At 38.5% G+C, this 17,031-nt stretch overlaps 1 long non-coding RNA gene and 1 pseudogene across 5 annotated transcripts in view; one reads left to right on the top strand and one right to left on the bottom strand.

Moving 5' to 3' along the window:
• LOC143662212 (uncharacterized) overlaps positions 1–17,031 on the top strand; it is a 337,353-nt gene that overhangs the window by 109,557 nt on the left and 210,765 nt on the right. The window lies entirely within an intron of this gene.
• Positions 2,759–3,585, bottom strand: LOC143662761 (large ribosomal subunit protein eL32 pseudogene; annotated as a pseudogene).

Raw genomic sequence — 17,031 nt, 5'->3', positions numbered from 1 at the left:
TGAACTTAAAGAGGGAGCAGCTTCTCTAAGTTTGAAGGAGCATAACATGGTGGAGGGAATGGGCACCAGATTGAATGAGATTTGGGTGTGAATCCTGACTCTGTTTCTCAACTAATTAACTACCTAACCTTTCTCAACGTTATTTTTCTTGAATATAAAATGGAAATAATATCTACCTCACAGGATTGTTATGAAGAAAAACATCATCTGACTGATGGCAGGCATTAGCAAATGGTAGCAATTTCTACTACTACTTCTATTTCTACTATGATTATTTGCATATGGAGTGACTGAAGTTAGCCCAAGAAGCTCGTTCCTGTCATTTACTTTTCTTAATGGAGGGAAAAGCTTTGGAAGTTCCCAGAAAACCACAGTAATGCCCCTCAGCTCTTTCACATTAGAGATAGCAGAACTAACATTTTCCCAAATGCACAGAAGAATTAAGACCACCTTATGCTATAACTTAGTCAAGGGCATTTTTCCAGTATAAAAGACCATTAATGGAAGTTTCGGGGTGGGTGGACAACCCAATGTTTTATCACTTCCTCCACCCACCAAAACCAACCATATCTAATTGACTTCTGTTTGAATTGCTATTTGGCTCTCTTTTATTCATGTTCAGACTAATACTTTTCTCCATGAATGGAAGAGGGAGATGAGGTAAATTTGTGGAGAGAAGCCCTGTGATAGTTCATTTGAAAGCAAGAGAAATATTACCTTAACTTATCATATGCAAAGAGAATTTTCTAGAGGAAAACATTGTTGAGCTGCAAGAAAAGTGAGATATGACTCTCTGGTAATTTATGGAAACTATTTCAAAAATGTACAAACTAGATCAGTTAGTATCATGAACATTCCATGTTCCCATCACCCAACTTCAGTACCTCCTTCCCCCACTGCTGCAGTCTTGTTAAGCAAATCCAAGACATCATTATCATTTCATTGAAATTATTTTTGTATGATTTTTCTAAAAGCCTATTTACAAAAGCACAGCCAGGGTATCATTATAATACCCAAGAAATTTAAAAATAATTACTTAATATTACCAAATATCCAGTGTTCATATTTTTTACAGTCTCATAATTTTTATAGTCTTTTTGTTTATAATAAGTTTATCCTGTTACTTCCTATTCATATTTAGGGCTAGTGTTTTCACACAACCTCTTTGATTTATTCCCTTCTTTCATTACTTTTTATCATAGGAGGCCTTTTGATAAGATGGAAGTGGATGGGAAAAAATGAAAACGGAATCATATGAGCAAGGGTAGTTTATTGTACATGGCATCTTTTGGGTGATAAAAAGTTTCTATTGTTGCATGGGTTTCATGTAATTAAGTAAAGTTTCAATAATTGAGGCATTATGGTTCGTGGCAAGTTAAGACAATAAGAAGGGGAAATGAAATGCACAATCACAAGGAAATGAAATATATTTTAAGAGAACTGGAGAGTTGTGTTGTAATTCACAGATTTGTTTAGTTCTTCATTTTTGAATAAGAGGAAATAAATTTATTAACAAAAATAAAAAAATCCCTCCACGCTCAAATGAATGAACACTTTTTCAATGATTGACTTTGTTTTGAACATTCACTTCATTTAGTTTTGATTGTCTAGTCCTTTGTTTGGAGTATTACAACAAGGGTCAAAAATATATAAATAACTCTTTAGCCAAGCTGAAATCAATAAATAAAGGATAGTTATAGAGGAAAAAATGAATTTTTGGAACAATCTGCAGCTGATCTTAATTGATTCCCTTACTAAGGTTATTAAAAAAAAATCAGACTATCAAAAATAGGACTTTGAGAGTGCATGGTGATACATTTCAACATGCTTCAGTAGTATGACTTGAATGAACAACGATACAGAAATTTAGAAATATAAGGAGTACTTATGGAAAGAAAGATAAAAGTAAATTGCTCAACCTTTCTGATTTCTGTCCTTCACGTTTCTTCTCTCTCTGGCAGCTAAAGACCCTGTTCTAGTTTGCTAGCTGCTGGAATGCAATATACCAGAAATGGAATGGCTTTTAAAGAAGTTGCTAGTTTAAAGTTCTAAGACTAAGAAAATGTCCCAATTAAAGGAAGTCTATAAAAAATGTCCAAATTAGGGCACCAACAAGAGGTTACCTTCACTCTAGAAAGACCAATGCTATTCAGGGTTTCTCTCTCAGCTTGGCAGGCACATTGTGAACCTGGCAACATCATCTAGCTTCCTTTCTAGGTTTCTTGCTTCATGAGGCTCCCCCAGGGGTGTTCTCCTTCATCTCCAAAGGTCGCTGGCTGGTGGACTCCAGTTCTTGAGACTCTGCTACACTGGCCATTCTCAAGCTTTCTCCAAAATGCTTCCTCTTTTAAAGGATTCCAGTAAAGTCATCAAGACCCACCTGGAATGGGTGGAGTCACATCTCCCTCTATTCAAAAGTTAATACCCACAACTGAGTGAGTCACATCTCCATGGAGATATCCTAGCCAAGTTTCCAACCTATAGTACTGAATAGGGATTAGAAGAAACGGTTGCTCCCACAAGATTCATTAGGATTAACACATGGCTTTTCTAGGGTACATAAATCCTTTCAAACCAGCACAGACCCCAAATTGCAGACCTAGCCTTGACACAGCTCCAACCTAATCTTTAGTACTAAGACATCCTTAGGCTGGAGACTTTCAAATAGTTTTAACCCAGCAACTTCCCTATCTTTCTGGAACTTATGGTTTTGTGCACTGTTCATTGCTCCTGATTCCCATTTTTTAATTTGCTCACAAATCTTCCTCCTTAGAGCAACTCTGTTGCTCAGTTCTGCCAGTTCATTTTTCAGGGTTAAGAGCTGTGTCCTGGAGCCTCGAATGTGTCTGGATCACTGGGACCTACCAATACGGATTTCTCAATTATCTTTTTTTTTACTTTCTATAGTTTTATTTCCCACAAATAGAACTTGCACAAGAGCTGTCTATTTGTTTTCTTTTGTTGTGCAGCCAGGCATTGGGGTTGGTGACTCTGCTACCCAGCTGGTCTATTCTTTCCATGATAGTTTTGCAGTTCTTGGAAGAAACGTGATCAATCTCAGCACAGTAAGATTTGTCGCACATCAACAGCACTTCCAGCTCCTTGACATTGTGAATCAGGAACTTTCAGAAACCGCTGGGCAGCATGTGCTTCATTTTTTGTTGCTCCCATAACCAATGTTGGGCATCAAGATCTGATTCTTCTCTGTACCCTCAGTGCCAATGCCTCTGAGTTTCTGCCAGTTACACCTAATTTTGACATATCAGTCTGATTGATGCTTGATGAACTTCTTGGTCCTCTTTTTGACAGTCTTGGGTTTCACTAGGGGTCTAAGGGCAGCTATGCTGCCAGGTTGGAGATGGCCTCCACCTCTGTGGGCAGCACCGAGGAAGTGAGAGGGAAGGAAAGTCAATTGCCTTTTTTTTTTGCATGGTGGGCCCCAGGAGTTGAACCTGGGTCTCTGGCTTGGCAGGTGAGAAGTCTGCCTGCTGAGCCACTGTGGCCCACCCAAGTCAATTGCCTTTTGATCGGCGCATCATCCTCTCCTGTGATGTCCTTTTGCTCTACTCTGTGATCCCTGGACATCTTTGTTGATGGCCATCTATAGATGTGGTAGTTGGATTGAATTGTCAACTTGGCTAGGTGAAGGTGCCTAGTTCTATTGCTGTGCACATGAGCCAATGGCATGTGAACCTCATCTGTTGCTGATACATCTGCAGTTGGCTAGGAGGTGTGCCTGCTGCAATGAATGATGTTTGATTTGATTGGCTGATGCTTAAATGAGAGAGCTCAACATAACACAACCAAAGCAGCTCAGCATACCTCATCTCAGCACTTGCAGCTCAACCCAGGCCCTTGGAGGTACAGAAAGAAATCACCCCAGGGAAAGTTGTTGGAACCCAAAGGCCTGGAGAGAAGGCCAGCAGAGATCATCCTGAGCCTTCCCACATAAGAAAGAACCTCAGATGAAAGTGAGCTGCCTTTCCTCTGAAGAACTAATGAAATAAATCCCCTTTCCGGCAGCTAGCAAACTAGAACAATAGACCTCCTGCCTTTGGAGGGCAGACTCCTACTGACTCCTATAGCCCATGTTCTGACCTGAGGTGCTACAGTTCAATATCCAATGGCCATCCATGGCCTGACCTATGACAGTAATGTGGAGAGGACAAAATAGAGTGAGGGTCTTTCCAAGAACTTGACCTCCTGAAGCTCAGTTCTCTGTCCTTCTGATGTAGATGATACCCAAATATATCTAGATGACAAATTAAACATTCGTATATAGAGTTGGATTTGCTTCAGGTCAAATAATGGAAATTGGAGACTGCCTAGGTCAACCACTTACTGGCTGTGTTACCTTAGGCAAATTATTTAATCTTTCTGTACCCGACAGAGGATCCTCATATGCTAAAGGAAGATAATGATAGCATTCATCTCACAGATTGCAGTAAGGATTAAGTGAGATAATCTGCATAAGGTGCTTAGAATAGTGCCTGGCACATGGTAGATGCTCAACAGTGTTAGCTACAATTTTTATCACCATCATTATTAGTTGCATTACTGGATGGATTCATTTTCCTTTAGCTATCTGGCATCCATTCAGAGCAGCTGACTGTCTCTAAAATACAAGCTTTTGGAAAAACACAAAAGATTAGTGATGTCAGATGCGGTAATACTAAAGGAATATGAAAACCGACATTTGAGCAATGGATATAGCAACATGGAGGTCATTTGTGAGCAGTTTTAGTGGAATGATAGGGACAAAAGCCTGATTAGAGTGGTACCCAAGAAAGAATGATCCAGAGGCCTTTGAGTTCTATAGTCAGGAGATACTCCAGTCAATTGTCACCTGGGCTTCAAGTAGCCTGCTCAGCCCTTGTGGTGGCCTGTACCCTGTCTTTCCATGTAATACAGACCTGGTCCATGAGGCCAGATGGAGGAGGTGTCACTGTGGTATCTTTCAACAGCCTTTCTTCCTTCCTTTGTTATCTTCTCTGCTTATTCAGAAAACTTCTAGAAGATTTCTGTGCTGGTTTTGTAAGTGTTGTGCACCCCAGAAAAGCCATGTTCTTTAATTCTCATTAAAGATTGCTAGCTGGGATCATTTTGATTGTTTCCATGCAGATGTGTCTCCACCCACTGAAGGTGGGGTTGCTTATTGGTGCCCTTTAAGAGGGAACCATTTTGGAAAAAGCTTAGCGCCAACAGAGCCCACACAGACAGAGATCTTTGGAAATACAGAAGGAAAATGCCCTTGGGGAAGCCTTATGAAATGAGAAAGCTAGCAGATGTCACCATGTGACCTTCCATCTAAACAGAGGTGATCTGGACACATTGGCCTTTCTTGAATCAAGGTATCTTTCCCTGGATGTCTTAGTTTGGACACTTTCATGGTGGCCTTAGAACTGTCAACTCGCAACTTAATAAATTCCCTTTTTAAAAGCTGTTCCATTTCTGGTATATTGCATTCGGCAGCTTAATTCATGCAGATAGATGCCTAGAGGTCACTTCAGCAGTTATGCCCAGCTCTATCTCACCTTTACAGAACTCAGTCTTAAATTCCTATTGGTTAATTGCTGACTGATGGCCTTTTGCTCAGAAGTCTCCCAGTCAGTGATCAGTAATCTGGCGATTATAGGACGTGATTGGATGATACTCAGGATTCACTCTTCTCTTCACAACTTTTTCCTGTTAGGCAGTCTGTCTTTGTTGTTTGGATTGCATCCTGCATCCGTCAAGATCCCATCAGGAAAGAAGATATGTACTTGTTATTCTAAACAGAGGGGAGTTTAATATAGGGAATTGATTACAGAGATGTTCAAAGGTTGAAAGAGCAAAAAGGGGACACTCAGGTAACCAGATCACTAATTGCTGAAAACAGCTACCACACCTAAGGCTGGTGGAACAAAAGGGAAGAAGGGAGGTTACTAGAACCTGTGTGCTTGGGGGACAGTGCAAATGAAACTCTAGAGGCATTACAATGTAAGCTTATGAGTGGGCAACAGTGGCTTAGTGGCAGAGTTCCCCCTGCACAGGAGACCTGGGTTCAATTCCCAGTGTCTGCCCTTGCAAAAAAATAAAAGGAAGCTTCTGCTAGAACTTAAAGCTCTAGAAGAGTAGGAATTTTAATCTTGTTTTCTACTTAACCCCAAGTCCTTAGACTAGTGTCTGGCACATAGGCTCTCAATAAATAATAGTTGAATGAATGAATAGAAAAGAGTTTTTGTGTGGCCTTTTGGGGAAAAAAAATCTCCTCACTTCTGTGAGAGTTATCAGAAAAGGCTGTCTCCTCTGGCTGCTGTGGTGTGTGTGAAGCCTGGAACTGCTGTGGGTATTTTACCACCATAAAATAAACTTGGATTGAAGTTGACTGACCTGTGGAAGGCAGAGTGGAGAGACGGAAAGAACCTGGATTCTTTCTTAATGACTTTTTGAGTTGCTCAATCAAGCAGACCCTGAAAGCTATTTTCCAACAGGGCGTTCCAGTGATAAGAACCAATACATTCCCCTGATTATTTTAAAAATATACTATCTCATACAATAGCCTAAATTCCATTCCTCTGAAGACTAGCTTGGTTTCCATTCAGTACTGAAGATAAAGAGTAAGTCTGGAGATTAATATAGTCATGATTTAACTTTGATCCTTAATATAGGTAACCCTAAATCAGTCCTAAATTTGATCAAGATTTGGGTTTGCTCTTTAGTGGGCTATATATGATTGACTGAAGGCATTTAACTCAACCATCCCATAGTAGAGATAAAGCACCTGGCACCATGTTCAGTAAATATTAATTTCCCTCTCCTCCCTATCCACAGTCATAGGTTCAGAATCATCTCTGGTAGCTGGGAACTGGAGCTAACTTCCAGGATAATTTGTGACATGGATACCATTCTGTCTTAAAATCTTAAAAAGATTTTATTTTTTTTTTCATCAGGTCTGTTTGCTACTAAGGTGTCATTATTCTTGCATTCCTCAAGATTTTCATTTAGGGGTCACCATTAAGGGCATGAGGAACTTTCTGAAAGGTTTAGGAGGTGAAAGGGTGAGAAAGAAGGAAGGTAGACCAGGAAATTTAAAGCTGGCAGGTTTATTTCTGTGCTCCCGGACGAGCTCACCGAACCCAACATTGAGAGAGGTGAGTCAGCGCCTGGGTGATGGAGTGGGCAGTTTTTAAGCAAGCGGGTTAGGTGATGTTGGAAGGGGCAGTTCTCCGGAAGTCATGTCATCTGGAAGGGGCGGTTCTCCGGAAGTTATATCACCCGGAAGGGGCGGTTCTGGAAGTCATGTTGGGAGGGGCTACACAGCCCCTGCAGCTCTGGTTGCAGTGACCTTTCCCGTTCCCCCGACCTAACTCTTTCAGTTAGCACAAACCTTGAAATTTGTTTGTTTGATTTATTAAATATACACTGAACTCTAAGGGTCTCAGGATGTGCATACAGAATACCTCAATTAAATTCAAACCAGCAGCTAAAATTTCCTATTAAGAAATTGAAGTATCCAAAAAACATCCAACATGGAATGCAGCAAAAATAGAAGGATAGACCTGGTGTCCATTTCTTCAAGATCAACAAACTGGCAGTCTGATGACGGAGGAATGGGAGGGAGTTGCCAAACAGGATTGGTCTCATGTAGGCAGGGTATTTGTTCATTGAACTTGTAATTTAAAGTGCACTGGCTACCCACCCCTCAAACCCACCATCATAAAATAAAACAAACAGAAAAGAAGCCCTTTTTAAATTTTAACACTGTGCTTGAAGCCTTCCCAAATAGAACTCTTTTGGGTTAAAAAGTTGCTTTTAAAAAAATCCAATAACCTGGGTCAATTAAGGAGGGAAGGTTGTTAGTCATTAATATTTTACTTACACATTAATCAATAGCTTTCTCCAAATACTTCCTTGAAACTAATCTTACTGGGCAAACGGACATTATATTGCACAGAGAGAGGGGGAATTTTTGAGCATGTAGTATCAGAGGAAAAGAAAGACTTGGATGGGAAAGAAAGCCACTTGAGTGGACATTGTAGCATGAGATGAAGATGTTGAGCACCAGGGCGTTTGGGAGATAACAGAGCAGTGCCAAAGGTGGGAGAAAATTTCAAACATCTCTATACTTCATTTACTTGCCAGTCTTGTCTATTACAGAGTTAAAGACCTTTCCAAAGAAACTGTGTAGTCTTTGGTTTACTTGAGAGACAGTAATATGAGAACTCTAGCTTGTGTTTATTGTTATGATGTTTCAGAAGATGAAAACTAATATCTAGCAATCCTTTGTTCTTGGAACACAGTAGAGTTCCTGGGCAAAGGGAGCCTGGCTGGTGCATGCTGTACAATGGTGGTCCTCAAATCAAAATTACCTGGAGGGCTTGCTCAAACCTTTTCTGGTTTTAGTACCTCTGGGGTGGGGCCCCAGTATTTGTATTTCTAACAAGTTCCCTGCTGATACTGATGCTGCAGGTCCACTGCAGTTGAGAGATCACTTTGAGGCTGGCTTCAGGCAGAGAATATTGTTGAGAAAGACAAAGGCGAGGTTTACTTTCAGAAAAGAGGTTATAAGCTTACCCTAAAATGGAGAACATGAGTTTAACTGATGCCATTTTCCAGCATCAAATAGTGTATTAGGTTCTTTGTGCATTTGGTACTTTGCAAAGTAAATTAATTAGACAGAAATGTAATGCGTAAGGCAGGCTTTATTGATAGTAGAGGATATGGTAGAAAAATATACACAGTTTAAGGAATACAGTTAGGTTACCAAACTTTGGATACTTCTTTGGCTCTGAAATGATTAATTGCTACCTTTTTGTGGGACCATACATTTTTTTTTTTTTTTTTTTTTTTTTAAAGAGAGAGGGAGGAAGGGAAGGAAAGACAGAGAAGGAAGGAAGGATGGAAGGAAGAAAGGGAAACATCTTTAAACATTTTCTTGTTTTATTATATTTTGTTTGTTTGTTTGTTTTTTTCATGGGCTGGGGCCGGGAATCGAACCGAGGTCCTCCGGCACGGCAGGCAAGCACTCTTGCCCGCTGAGCCACCGCGGCCCGCCCGGGACCATACATTTTTGCACATACTTTATCATAAAAGTTCTTACATTCTATTATAGCTACTTATTTACTTATTTACTAGCTATTTATTTAGTCTCTAAATTGTGAGAGCCTTGATGGTAGGGCTGTATTTAAATCATATTCGCAGGGCCTGGCACACAGTAGGTGCTCACTGTTAGGAATGCAGACATTGATAAATAAGTCAAGAATAGCCAGAGATTTTTACAGGCTTTTTCCAGGGCTCTGCTCACCCCCAAAGTAGAGGAAGGTAAGGACGTATGAGCAAAGGAATACTGGGGCAGCCAGAAGCCACCCTCCACAGATGCTAAACTTCTTTGAAGTCTCATTTTCAGTTTAAAAATTAATGTGGATTTTGCATTCTACTCCGTAATGCATCTGTGTTTATTTTAATACAAAAATCATGTTTAAAAGTACTTAGATAAATTACTTAATTTTTCCCCTCTCATTCCGCCTAGCCTCAATTAAGATAAAAAGGTCACCCCTGGGAGATATGCCATGCTTATTTCATGAAGGTGTATTCCACGTGGTATCACACTGGGCATCCACTAAAAGGACAGAGGAATAGGGAAATAGAGTGCAGTGGTGCTGGAATGGCTGCACAACAGGTGGTGCTCCCCAAATGTGCGGCTGGGCAGTTGAAGTCCTCAGGAAGTGGGCTCTTAGGGGTTGACAAGGGAGCCAGACAGGACAGAGGATTCAGAAGAGGGCTGAACCTGGGGTGTGACTTAAACATGACCTTTGGAGCACTGCACATCTCTCTTTCTCCTCTCTTTCTCTCTCAGGGGTTGAGGAAAAGGGGAAAAGGTAACAACAGTATGCAAAGGAAAGGAGGAGGCAAGGGAAGGAAAACCCTTTAAAAAGGTTCTTGAGAGGCTTTGAATGATAGGGTAATTTGGTTGTAGAGTCTTTGTAGAATGTTAGGGCTGAATTTCTTGAAGAAGAGATCTAGAGATGATTCCTAGGACAAAGGGCAATGATCATGGGTTCTCATAAAAGTGTAGATAGCTGAAAACAATGGGAAAAAGACATCCTTTGGTGGTAATGTTGAGAATCTACTGGAGAAGAAAGTTGTAAATAAATGTCCAGAAACAGAGGTAATTGCAGATAAACTCTGCAGCTGCCGGTCAGTGGAACATAAGAGGAATGGGGCAGCCTTTACTGAAGGGTTTGGCTCTCCCAGCACAAGCTCTAGACTTTACTCTTTCCCTGTTAACACCCCCTAGCTTACACTATCTACCTCCCCCAAGGCAGATGCTTCTGTACATTCATGAGATGTTGGCATGCTTTAATGAATCCACAATTTCAGGTTTCACTGCTCTGTTCCAGAAAATCAAGGATTAACATTTACATATAATTTATTTAGCTATTGCCTGAGACAATTACCTAAAAAAGAAAAAAAAAATCACTGTTTTCAGAAAGAGTAATTAGAGCAGCGCATTTTTGCTCTGAAAATTTGGCGCAAGGAATTTAATTTTAACTAACATTCTAGGTGACTTCTCAGAAGGTATCATTTCACCCCTTTAAGGTAGCCATGCAAATTAGCATAGCCCTAGGTTCAGAATTCAGAAGAAATCAATCTAGTTCTAAACGAAACAGAGATAGGAGGAAGAATGAGAATTAAGCAGAAATTTGGAACCCATCATGCGATTCTTGTAGTTCAGTGGGAAGCTGCGGCTCTCCCTGTTGGATGTGATTCTAACACTGTTCCGTGGCAAAAGCTGGTTAGAACTTAAAGTATTTTATGGGTCATGAGACTTTGGCTCTATCTGCAAAGCTGCCCCAAGGAGTCATCTTTTTATGCCTTAGCTATTCCTTCCAAAGCTCACTTTTCACCAGTAGTGGGCAACCAGAGAGGTCTTTGTCTAAATACATTACATAATCCCTCTAGGAAATGCCATGACAGTGTACAGTTGATGAAATGGAAACCCTGGCATAGTGACCTTTCTCCCAGATATCTTAGGACATGCTTTATGCTTCACTGGACAAACATCTCTCTTTCCAAACTGGATTCAATTTTAAAGAATTTTTCCCTTAACTGTGAGCATGGAGGCACAACAGATTGCAGAAGAAGTGAACGATTTTTCCCCCTTTCACTAAAATTATCTAGTAGTTCTACAAGCTGGAAGTGTATATGCGCTGCATGATTAAAGAGTTGTGCCCCAAAATAACAACCTTGTCCTTGCCCTGAGGAGGTAATGGTATGAATGACGCAATTCAAGGAGAGAGAAAAAGGCAGCTCGTATTATCAGGAGTGTGCCATCTTGTTGGTGTATTTTGATTGTTGTTTTCTATTGGTATATTAGTGAAGAATGATAGCTATTGCTAGTTTCTGAAAATTTCCCTTACTTTTTGTTCTCCTGGGGTTGTCCAATGTGTTACACTTGTTAACCTGTTTCCTTTTGTGAGAAGCATATAAAATGTATGATCTGATTCATACAAAATTTATTTAAGCATGTTAACTTTGTGTGTATTTACTTGTGAAGCCTCAGGGTTGATCAGCAACACCAGGGGAAAAAAAAAACACCTTTTTGCTTCTGGGGACTGCTACTTTAAAAGTAATTATTCTGCTAGTAATAAAAATGACTCTAGCATGAGTGCTTACTTTGAAAGGACAATGAAATCTGTATGTCCTTGAAAATTTTAATTTCTTTAAGAGTCGTCCAAAATAGATAAAGCTGAGAGCGTGGGTGTAGTTGCTTATTTGTGGCTAATTAGTACACTGTATTCTCTTCTAAGGAAAAAGAAGACAAGCTGTCTAGTGTACTAAAGGGTCAGAAAGTTCTAGGACATTTTTTTCTCAAACTTAGGCAGTGCGTCTGCTCTTTTAGAGAGCAAAAATTGGTTTCAACCCTACAATATTGATTTAAATTATTTTCTGTTTCAGTATTACTTAAATTTATATAGAAGTCTATGTGTGATTAGAAAGAATGTATATTTTTAAATTACTGAGTACAGAATTGCATATATGCCCATTAGGTAGAAATTGTTGGATATATTGTTCAAATCTGCTATTCATTTTTTTTGTCTGCCTGATCTGCCTGATCTCCTATCTTAAGAGAGATGTATTGAAATTTTCTACTGTGTTTGTGATTTTTTCTCATATCTCCTCCAATCTTGTTTTATATATTGTGGAAGTGATGCTATTAGCTACCTGAATTTTGGGATTTTTTTCCTGGTTAATTGTTTCTTTTATCATTATATTATAATCTTCTTCATCTACAGCAAATGGCTTTTGTTTTTTCTTGAATTTTGCTTTAAGCTCTCTGGTATGAACATAGCTATACCAGCTTTCTTTGGGTTCATGTTTTCATGTTCCATCATTTTATTTTAAATATTTCTGTTTTATTGTTTTTAGAAGTGCTTTTTTAAAAACAGCTCATAGTTGGACTAAAATATTTTAAAAAACTGTTTAGAAGTAGTGGTGCGATGGAGGTGCGATGGCAGAATTCTTGCCTGAACTGTCGGAGACCTGGGTTCGATTCCTGGTGCTTGCCCATGTAAAAGAAAACAAAAACAAAACAAACAAACGAACAGCTATTCAGAAGTAGGGAACATAGTACACTAATCCCCATATACCCATTATCCAGATCCATCAATTATTGAGATTTTTATCACACTTGCTGCATCTATCCCATTAAAAATGTTTAGTTTTTTGTTTGTTTACTTTAGTGGAAGTATTTTGAAGCACTTCACAGACATCATGTCATTTCACCCTGCATACTTAACATGCATCTATAAATAATATGGACAAGTACTTTCTTATATAACAAAGTAAATGCCATTATCACATCCAGCAAAATGAATAATACTCCATTAGTACCGCATAATACTTAGCATGTAATTAGTTACCCCAATTGTCTAATGCATTTGTATAGTTGATAACGTGAATCAGGATCCAAACAGTGTCCCTGTTTTAAATTTGGTTGCTATGTTCCCCATCTCTATTAATGTAGAGCAGCTTCATTTTTAAAATAAATTTCATCTATTGAATTTCTTTAGAAACAAAGCTAGTTATCCCATAGAATGCCCCATATTGTGGATTTTTGAATTCTGTATGTTCTTTTGTGGTGTTATTTATCTTGTTCTTTGATCCCTTGTATTTCCTTTATATGAAAATTTTCCAATCTGAGAGTTTCTGTCTTTTAACTGGTGAGTTAGATCCATTTGTATTGATTAAAATTACTGATACTTAAAATTTATTTCTAATTTCTTATTTTGGGCGGTACAATGATGGCTCAGTACAGAATTCTCACCTGCCGTGCTGGAGACTGGGTTTGATTCCTGAAGCCTGCCCATGCCAAAAAACAAAAACAAAAACAAAAACAAACCAAAAACCCCAAGCCATTTCTAATATCTTATTTTGTGTTTTCTATTTGCCTACTTTTAAAATTTATTGTTTCTTTTACCACTGTTCCTACATTTCTTTATTCCTTGCTTTTTCCTCTATGGTTTGGAAGTTAAAAATTTGATTTGCATTCTTTTGGCAGCTATTCTTAAATTTTTAACATATCCATTTGACATGATCAAATCTAAAGGTAATCTATATCTTTCTCTTTTTCTTTATTATAAGAATCTTAGAATGCTTTAAAATTATCCTGTCCTGTTATGTGTAATTGTTTTCTAATATTTTATATAGTCAGTGTTTATTTAAGTTTTTATGCATTCTTACAAATTACTTTTCTCCTTATTTCTTTTAAATTTTGTTGATTTTTTTGGGTTCAGAGTCCTTTTTGAAAAGTATGTCCTTTACTGAGGATTTGTGAGGTGTAAACTTTTTCAGTATTTTTATAAGAACATATTTGATTTACTATGCTCACTACTAAATGGTAGTTAATTTGGGTATAAAATTACAGATTTGTTCAGAACATTTTCCATTGTCTCCTGGCCTCTATTTTTGTTGTTTAGAAGTTAGTTGTCAGCTTAATTGCTATTTCTTTCAGATGCATCTCTTTTTCCTCTGGTTTCTTATAAGATTTTCTCTTTCCAGTTTTACAATGATGTATCAAGGGATGTTTTTGTGTTTACTTATTCTACTCAAGATTCATAATACTTCTTCACCTGAGGACTCATGCCTTTAAGTGATTTTGGGAATACTGAGCCATTATTTTCTTTTAAAATATGGCTGCGCCCTGATTCTCTCTTCTTTTCTTCTGAATTTCTAATAGATTATTTCTGAACATTTAAAAATTCTTTTCTAAATGTACCTTGAATTTTCTTGTGTATCCTTTTCAATTTCTTTGCATGTTGTAGTCTTATTTATATCACTTATTAATTTTTCTTTCCAGTTGCATCTAACTAGCTTTTAAATCCTGTGTTGAGTTTTTAAATGTGATTTTATTGAGATAATTTGTATATCATATAATCATCCAAACTGCATAATCAATGGTTCATAGCATCATCTTATAGTTGTGCATTCATCACCACAATACATTTTTGAATATTTTTATTACTCCAACAATACATATAAGAATAAAAATAAAAAATAAAAATGAAAAAGAATACCCAAATCCCATGCCCCTTATATCCTCCTATTATTTATTTAGTTTTTGTCTTTATTCTTTTACTCATTTGCTCATACACTGGGGACAGGGAGTATCAGCCACAAGGTTTTCACAATCACAGTCACACTGTAAAAGCTATATAGTTATACAATTGTCTTCAAGAATCAAAGATGGATTGATCTCTGGGAGGGGGATTATGCATTAATTAAACTATTTGGTTAAGATAAAAGGCAAAAGAATTCTTTTAGCTCCACTATCTTAGAGCAGCTAGAAATAAAAACCAAAATTGGGGAATTGTAACCTATATCAAGCTCTGAATTATGTTTTACAACTAATTGTGGTGCCTTGCTTTGAAATTTATTGCTTTTTTTGTATATATGTTATTTTTCACAAAAAAAGAAGGAAAGAAAGTTGATTGTGATGACAAAAAAATATTTCAGCCCTCTAGCCTCATATATTCTGGAGCAGCTAGAAGGAGAAATCTGAGAGGATCATATGGTAGCACATGACAGACTCTGGGATCTGTCCTGCAATCATTTGTTGAAGAGTGCTTTGAAAACTATTGCTTTTTTCCGTCTTTGCCTTGTATATATGTTATATTGTACAATAAAAAAGGTTAAAAAAAAGTGTAAAAAAGGCAAAAGAATCTTAAATGTACTCAGTTCACATCTGGGATCTTGGGAAAGCTGTCTGCTTCCGGTGTCAGTGGCTTCTTTCAGCCCTTGTCCAGAGTCTTGGGAAAGTAGTCTATGTCTGATACCTAAAACTTTTGGACTGTATTTAATTGTAAGGTAAGGTTTCCTGTGGGTTTGGGCATCTAGGCAGGCGTAGAGCTCCCTCCTTCTGCCTATAATTTGTCCATGGTTGGCTGTAGCATGGCACATTTTGCTTTTTCAATGTCCTCATGGCGAGTGTTGTTGGGTTGCTCGTTTTTACAGCAGCTGTGAAGATGTGGACCTCATCTAGAGCTGCTGACTGAGCAGCTTCATCTGCTAGGGTGTTTCCTTTAGTTTGCCCAGTATTTTCTTTGTTGTGGCTAGCTGTTTTTATTATTGCTACTGCTTTTGGCAACAGTAGGCAAGTTAACAACCTATCAACCCATGTTTGTTCTTTATAGGTTGCCCAGAAGTCAGGAAATCCCAGTGTTTCCATAATATTATAAAATCATGAGCTATGTTGTAAGTATATCGGCTGTTTGTATAAAATGTAATTGCCTTGCCCTGGTCCAGTTTGCAAGCTCAGGCTACTGCCTCTAGTTCAGCTTGCTGGGTTGAGCTGGTTTTGGATAAATGTCCCTTTTCAATAACTTCTGTAGAAGTTATCCCATACCAGTTACTAATTCATCTTTATAGTTTCTTAGGCAGGAGCCAAACCTACACCTTAGATCAGGATCTTCTAATGGTGTTTCACTTAGGTCTGGCTTAGGGGACAAAACACTATCAAGTAAGGTTATTCAGTTATGTTCATAATAGTCATCATTAGTGGTTTTGGGAAGGAAAGTGGCAGCTGTGTTAAGACACTCAACTGAAAGATTTGGGTTACAGAGAAGGCCTATTTCAAGGTTTGTAAGGCAACTGGCAGAAAAGTGTTGGGTATGATAACTCTTGGGCAAAGCTTCTATAGCATGATGAACAAACGCTAAGTGTCAGTCCAGGGTGACTTTAGATACTGCATTCACTAGTTTGGCAGTAGCACTTAGTGCTTAATGGCAAGAGGAAGGCCTTTTGCAATAGCCTCCAGGATCTTATTGTAGTAGCCAATGGGTCAAAAATGTCCTGCATGTTTGGTTATGACCCCATTTGCTTTCTCTCCTTTATCAGTCACAAAAAGGAAAAGACGAAAAGAACAATTTGGAAGTCCAAGTGAAGGTGGGTTAATGAGGACATGTTGAAGATTCTGGAAAGCAGTTAAAGTAAAGTGGAGCCTTTGAGACTAAAGGGTTCTTGGAGGTCATTCTTTAGGAGTTTATAGAGGTCAGGCAATTACTGCATATTTAGGGATCCGTAGCCAGCAGTAGGCAATAAGTCCTAAAAATGCTCTAATTTGCCATTTAGTGGTGGATAGGGGAAAGCATAAAATTCCTTTGAGATGGGCTTGGTCTAAAGAAAGCCCACTAGCAAACATGATATATCCTGGGAACTTGACAGGGTTTTGACAAACTGCAGGTGTTTTTTGAGAAGTTTTGTTGGCTAAAGCAGCCCTGGTCCAGTTTGCAAGCTCAGGTCAGGCTACTGCCTCTAGTTCAGCTTGCTGGACTGAGCTGGTTTTGGATAAATGTTCCTTTTCAATAACTGTTCTGTAGATGTACGTTCAATAAATGTTCCGTAGATGTACAGTCTTTCAGACATATATTATGGGAGGTAGAGGAGAATAGCAGGTCTTCTAAATATCTCAAAAGTGTGGATCCCATGACGGAATGGTCATATGGGTTGCGATGAAGAATTTGGGAAAATTAGGAAGGGCATTCCTGTATC

The sequence above is a fragment of the Tamandua tetradactyla genome, chromosome 18 (assembly GCF_023851605.1).
Source record: "Tamandua tetradactyla isolate mTamTet1 chromosome 18, mTamTet1.pri, whole genome shotgun sequence".
NCBI lineage: Eukaryota > Metazoa > Chordata > Mammalia > Pilosa > Myrmecophagidae > Tamandua > Tamandua tetradactyla.
The sequence above is the reverse complement of the archived record's forward strand: the minus strand, read 5'-3'. Positions and strand labels throughout refer to the sequence as shown.